This window comes from Castor canadensis, chromosome 8 (assembly GCF_047511655.1).
Source record: "Castor canadensis chromosome 8, mCasCan1.hap1v2, whole genome shotgun sequence".
Lineage (NCBI taxonomy): Eukaryota > Metazoa > Chordata > Mammalia > Rodentia > Castoridae > Castor > Castor canadensis.
Window position 1 is genome coordinate 23,772,607 of NC_133393.1, and position 6,000 is coordinate 23,778,606.

The following is a 6,000-nucleotide window of genomic DNA, read 5'->3' on the forward strand; positions in this document are numbered from 1 at the left end:
GTGTCTATCTTGTTGAAGGGTCTCAACAATGAATGAGACACAATCTCTAGCCTTGAAATCTCCAGAACTTTAAAAATTATTCTAGAGCTCAAGAGTGACTTTCCTTCTAATATCCTGTATGAGTTCAAGATCCACCAAAATATTCTTAAATATTCCTGGTCTTCCTCTTCTTTTCCTCTGCCCTCTCTGAAGTTCTAAGGCTTTGTTATGACACAGATTCTGGAACTTTCATAGACAACCCTCCCTTAGTCTGCTTAGTCTGCCACACAATTCCTGAGACCCTCTGCGTCTTTGTCTACAAGGGCCTCCCTGACACTCAAGTTCTTACTGCTCAGGAACAGTCAGCTTGAGTTGTTCATTTTATCTTGACCTCCCTCTCACAAGGGATTCCAGATGACGTGGAAAATGGCAGTCTTGGGTATGAGCCAAATCCCTCTCTCTAAGGCATTGTTGATTCTACTGACTCAGGAGCCTTCTGTTGGGGACATTAATACAATTGCTTTACCTTCTTTGTTGCCTTTCCTTTCAAATCCAATATCCATTATTTCATTGTCATTCATTCCTCTGGGAACTTAGGGAAAACAGCACACAGTCAAATCAGCCCTAGAGTAATAGTGATAGTTTCTTCTTCTGTGACTGTAGTTTGAACTGGTCAAATGAAATGACCATCTTCCACAGCACTAGGAAAATTCCTTAGCTTAATATTGTCCTTCTTGTAATATTGTGTGTCACTCTATTTTCTCCCTCAACTCTGATAAATAATGACTTTCTCTTATTTTCATCATGAATGAATAGTCCATCTTCTAACAGCCGGATAGCCAGAACACTTCAGACTCCATTCAAAGAAAACTCTGATTCTCATGATAGAGGGCAAACTGATAGGTAGACTATTTACTGTTCATTTTAGAGGTGCACTAGAAGCAAATCTCTGAAGGTGAATTTGGCAGAATTTTCTTACAGGACCAAACAACTAAAAGACCCAGTACATATATGCCCAGCCTATCCTGGTTCGAGGTGTGTTACTACATCTTAAGGTGGATTCACCTATTGCTTGATCTTGTAATCTATTTTATTAGTCATTCAGAATTTCATATTCTTCAGCATTTTTCACTGTCACAAGCAGATACATGGTGGTTTTTTTCCTTCCTTCCTCACTTTCTTCCTCTCTCCTGCCCTCCCCACTCTGCTCTAGCCCCTTCATTTTCTTTCATAGCCTCTGCCTTTCTAACTATAGCACATCTATGACTTTTTTCTCCTCAGACTGCAAGCCTAAATATTATGTCAAATGCAAATCAATAACACAAAAGCAAATACAGATTCAACAGTCCCAGCATGCTTTGTCCAGTCAATCACAGTAACACACCTCACAAATATCAATTGTATTGTGAAGATTTTGGTGGATGACTACTGAAACATTTTTCTCAGTAATAAGAAATTTTTATCCTCACCTATGGCTTGCATTAATATGACCACATTCAGTCAGTACCCTTCTGGGGCCTCCAAAGCTTTTTGATTGTTCATTCATGCAGAAAATTTTTTGAGCATATATTTCCTATATATGTGCATTTATAAATGTTATGAATGTACAATATACTAGCACATATGGTTTTAAACAATTAGAAAATTTATACATGAAATAAAATTACATGAAAATTAAAATTCTAATATTTTTCCTTGTACCCCAGAAGACTGTTTGCCAACCAGTGATTTCCTCAAAATTTCTCCTGCATGAGAGTAATGGGCTTCTCTGAGGAGAAAATATGACAGATTGCCCACTCTGCAGCAAGGGTATACAGCTTCTGAGGTTCTTTAGCATATAACCAAAAGAACCAATGTAAGAACTAAAGATGGGAAGGAACAGAATTTGGGGACAATAAATTTAGGAAGATGAAGAAATAGAGGAGCTGAGAAAGCAGAAAAAGAAAGAAAAAGTGTATCTGTTGAACAGAAGTTTAGCCCCAAATATGCAGGAATATAGGTGAGATTTTCTTTCAGAAATAACTTTGGCTATTATCCTGACTCTACTGGGACTTGCAATTCTGGCTATTTTGGTAATGAGATGGACACGGCACAAACAAAATGGTAAGTAATAATGAATCAAAATGCAGATTCCCTATGAAAGTCACAGAGGAAGGGATTCCGGGATACAGAATCCCGGAAATTAATAATAATTATTATTAATTATTATTATTATTAATAACTTATTATTATTAATAATAATAAGTAGACTTTCTCTCTACTTATCAGACAGCTAGAGATTTTGCCAATATTTTGGGAATCTGACTCAACAAATGAGTCAAAGAATCTTTGACTTATTAGTGATTCTCTCCTTACAATGTTAAACTCCTAGAGCTTATGTTATCAATACTGTCAACTAAAAAATTCAAAGACTTTAGCAACACTAAAAAAAAAAAGTACTTTAGCTATTTAGGAGGCTGAAATCAGGAGGAAAGCAGTTCAAGGCAAGCCCAGAGAAATAGTTTATGAGACCCCCCATCTCCAAAGTAACCAGAGCAAAATGGACTGGAATTACGGCTCAAGTGGTACAGTGCCTGCTTTGCAAGTACAAAGTCTTGATTCAAACCCCAGTCACACACATAGAAAAAAAAGTTGGAGGCTACTAGTGATTTAACATTGGGAGATGATAATATGAGCAAAACACAAAGCAGTACTTATCAATGAAACAGATATGGGGCTCATAAAAGTCAAAACTTCTTTCTATGTCATAAGGTCCCTCTCTCCAGGATTTTTTTCAATATTTCTCCAGTTCCCCTCTAATCACCTATATTGCCTCCCTATTTCCTATCTCAGGGTCTATGAGCCCTCAGCAAAAAAGTAGTGAGGAAAAAATAGGTATAATGTATCTGACTAGAGATGTTGTAAAGAGGTGTGGATCAGTAATGCATAATACCAGGAAGATCCCTTTAGGAACAAAAAAGGAAGTTTAGAATGAGGAGAATTGGGTCAAGGGAAGAACACCTCTCCCAATTAACTAATGGAAACATTCTGACTAATTCTTTCACAGAAATGTATATCTCCAGATACAATTCAGAGCAAAGTAAGTACTTATACCCATAAGAAAAAGAAATATATTCATCATTTATGGATTTTTCATATGATAGGAAAAAATTTGTTTGGCTTACCATTATGTTTCCAGCACCTGGAACTGAACTTCTAAGTTACTAAAAGAACTACCAGAAATATGGTAGGGAGTAGGCTTGCATGGTCCAGAGGCTCCTTTCAGAGAACAGCAGAGATACCTAACTAGGGAAACACCAGGTTGCTTAGGCTTTGGACCAGATGGGCCCATGGAAAATCTAAGTCTGGTAGTGAAGAGGGTCTAAGTAAGGAAATTGGGTAGAAGAATCCTTAGATAACTGGGAATAATGAGAGTGAACATAATAAGGTGATTGAGATGAAGAATACTGAATTCAAGACACTTATTTTTTCTGCCAAGGCTTTATTTATTTTTTAACCAGTCATTTCTTTTTCTTCTCCATTTATTTTATCATTTTTACATTTCCTTAATATGTATACAATGTGTAGGCATTGTTTGTGCCACCTTCCCCCCACTCCCCCACCTCCTCCAACCCCCTGCTTCCAGGCAGAACCTGTTCTACCCTCTTCTCTGATTTTGTTGAAGAAAAAATTAAGAGATAATAAGAAACACATATCGTTTTTGCTAGTTTGGGATAAAAATAGCTATACAAAGAGATTCCTAGCATTGCTTCCATGCACTTGTATATTTCAGTCTACATTGGTTCATTTCTACCAGCCCTTTTCACTACTTCTTCGTCCCCTTCCCATAGAGGCCTTTGCAAATTTAAGATTACTTTATTTGCTCCTCAATGGGGAGCACATCAACCACATTCAAGTTTAGGTTTCCTTCCCTATTCCTCCAATGCATGTTCTCCCCTTACTCTGTGACCCAAGTCCAATAATACTGAAGAGGTAAAGCAGACTTTCCATGGTAAGGTCTGGAGAGATGCCAAAGTTGCTAAGAAATATAACCCAGAATTGATAAGAGGGGGAAACAGAAGGTAGGCACTGGAGAAAAAGTAACTTTGAAGCACCTCTGATTAGCATTTAGCCTGACTTATATTCTGAAACTGGTAACTGATATTCCTGCTACTTAATCACAACCCACAGTTCCTGCATGGTAAATTAATTCACATCATTATCTGCCATTGGAAGTTCATGTTTACATTAACTTTTGGAGTCTTTAAGAGAAAAGCCCTACTAGTAATCAAAAAGCAAAATCATGGATCTCTCTCTCCTTTTGCCCCTAGGTGCTGGGCTTCTAGACTATGAGGATGGTAAAGGTAAATAGATTAGGAACTACTAGAGAATTGATGAAATAATGTGTTCTTTAGAAAATAAATGGATTCATTTCTCTCTGAGAATGATTTGTTTAAAAAGCACATCTTTTGCCATTATAATGTCTAACTACTTATTAGTCTCCCTGTAAGTGCATATATGAATGCAAAAGGATTGTGCATTTTTCTCAGAAAGGGCAAACATTTCTCCAATTTGCTTCCAGTTCCTGTTTACCCCCAAGATCCCATAGAGGTTGGATAACCTCTTTGAAACAACTTCCCAGATATTTAAAATAGGGATAAAATACGTAAATTGCAGGCTGTCACAAAGATTAAATTAAATGGTATATATGAAAGGACACTTTGAAAGCTATAAATGTAAGAGAAAAATACTTATTATTCCCATTTTAGAAGTTGATGCTCAAAAAGGTTAATACTTACCCAAGTTGGAAGGAGTTGTATATTGAACTCAAGATTTGTCACTCTGAATCCAGTACTCATATTCTTACCCCATATTACTCCTTCCTCTTGATTTAAGACAAAAGGGGCTTATTTTATGTGTAATTCAAAATTTTTACTATTATTATAAGGTTTTAAATTATCCCCCAAAATAAAACTTCTTCAGAAATTTGATGACTATAAGACTTTAAGGGACTGTCTAATTTTTTGCAAATAATGGCACATATCATTAATTTAAATGTGCCATGGATGTCCTTAACCTTCACATCTCAACACTCACTGCTCTCTTTTAAAATCTGCTCACAATAGCTGCCTATGGATGAGCCCTCTGCTCTTTCTCTTCTCTGTCTCTCTCTCTTCACCAGTCTTATCTCCAGAAATCTTGAAGTCACACTAGAGATGTATCTCATTACTGTTTGAAGTCACTAAAGTTGTCCATATTAGGCTACAGGCATGGTCTAACTGGTAGCATACTGTGATTTCAAATTCTACTACCACCAATAAATAAATAAAAGACAAATTTGCCTATACTAGGACCATCAACCAAAATAGAGCTATGGGGTTATGTCATTGTTAATGTGAAATCAATTACACACACACACAGAGTCCAAGTATATAAAAACCCCAAGATTTCAGAAAAGAAAAAAAAGGAAGCAATTTGATCACACTGCTTACTGTTCATGCCCCACATATATATTCAGAGTCCATTCCTCTCTTTCTTACACCTATGATATTTCTGTCAAGGGCAAGAAGAGTGAAGAGCAAAGAGTTATAGCATCCTTTCTTTTCTGAAATGCAGCTCAAAGAAAATGGGAGTACCTGGAAAAGTTGCAAGTTTCTTAGTAGTTGGATATAGACTAATGGTAAACATATTTCTTGATGAGATGTTGGTAAACTTAATCTGATTTGTGTTTCCTTACCCAAAAGGTGTTTCTTATAATAGATCTGCAAGAGGAAGAGGTAAATAGATTTTCATCTAATAAGAAAGTACACATACTCTCAACATATAATTTCATTATGTTTTCTCTTCTTTTAGGATTCCGACATGCATATTCAACAGAAAGTGGTAAATAAATTAGATATTGGGTGATTGAGAAATTGATACAAAATTATTTATAAGAAATTAAGAATCTGATTTTTTCTTCCATTCTGTAGACATTTCATATGATGACCATATTTAATGATTTTGGTAAAATTGAGGGGAAAAAAATCAATGCTTCCTCTT